This window comes from Alligator sinensis, unplaced genomic scaffold (genome assembly GCF_000455745.1).
Source record: "Alligator sinensis unplaced genomic scaffold, ASM45574v1 scaffold168_1, whole genome shotgun sequence".
Taxonomy (NCBI): Eukaryota; Metazoa; Chordata; order Crocodylia; family Alligatoridae; genus Alligator; species Alligator sinensis.
Window position 1 is genome coordinate 80,625 of NW_005842377.1, and position 1,207 is coordinate 81,831.

At 47.1% G+C, this 1,207-nt stretch overlaps 1 protein-coding gene across 1 annotated transcript in view; it reads right to left on the reverse strand.

The window, feature by feature from the left end:
* Positions 1 to 1,207, reverse strand: part of DLGAP1 (DLG associated protein 1) — a 719,594-nt gene that overhangs the window by 9,026 nt on the left and 709,361 nt on the right. The window lies entirely within an intron of this gene.

Consider the following 1,207-nt stretch of genomic DNA (forward strand, 5'->3'; position numbering starts at 1 on the left):
ACAGGCTGGGGCTCTGTGCCCTGCTGCCTCTGCCCTGGGAGCCACGCATCCCCTGCCCACCCAGTAGGCAGCAATATTGCTGCGCAGCTCCCGGGGCAAAGAGCAGAGCCCCAGACTGCAGTGGGCAGCCTGCCTTTGCCTTGTGCACAAATCTGGGGAGCATGTGTCCCCCATGCCTCCCCTGGGGGTGTGCGCAGCTGTAGGGAGCTGCGCCTTTCCGCTGCTCCTGGATGAGCGGCGTGCAGCTCTGTCGCATGACCCACCCTGGCCCATCTGTGTGTCTGTGTCCCAAGCTACAGCCCCCCCCAGCCCTGTTGCTGCCCCTCGCTCCTGACCCACAGTACCCTATATCTTGTCAGGGTGTGCAGGGACCCCCCATACCTTCACAAATAACCCCACTGCCACACTTCAAAAAGAGAATCTCATGATTTAAATGCCAAATCTCTTGATTTTTAAGAGTTTGTCTCAATTCTTGATGTGGTGGGGGTTGGCAATACTGTACCACAGTTTCCCTACCTCAGCTTGCCTGGAGGTTTTAATAATACAGTGGTTAAAGCACAGGACAGAGAGTGAGTTTTGTGCTCCATTCCCTGTTCTGTTGTCCACCTTTCTCTGCTTGTTTCCTCATGAGTAAACTGGGAGTGCTGGTGCTTACCTACTTTTACAGGGTCAATCTTAGTTAAAAGCATGGTCTGAGATACTTGATAAGTGTTGACTAACACAACAAACTATTTTTCCTTTTTGAGGTTTGGAAAAAATGTCTTGTTGTTTTTTATTTTAACACAGCTTCCTAGTACTAGAAGCAAAAGAGCCAAAATAATACTATAAGTACTACTAGTCTCCTTGCACTTCTGTTCACAAGAAGGCAGGTAGCCCTGGAAATCCCATATGAGAGTCTCATTTCATGAGATTTTCAGTCCAACTTTAAAGACTCAAGGTTCAGTCAATATGGAAAAGTATCCAAACCATGAGTGTTTATCTGAACAGTCTCCAGTTTTGAAGGTAAAATCCAGGCTCCATTGAAATCAGTGGCAAAACATCCACTGGCTTTAATCCAAAGCCTTTTGAGAGTCTCTCTTTTTTTTCTATCCCAGGCATCACAAAGTTTCTACACTGGTGTGACTACATTAACTGCAATTGTATTAGTCCCAGTTTGCATTGGCAGGAAGCCAAAATCAAGTCCTTCATAAAAACAAGTTGTAGGGAA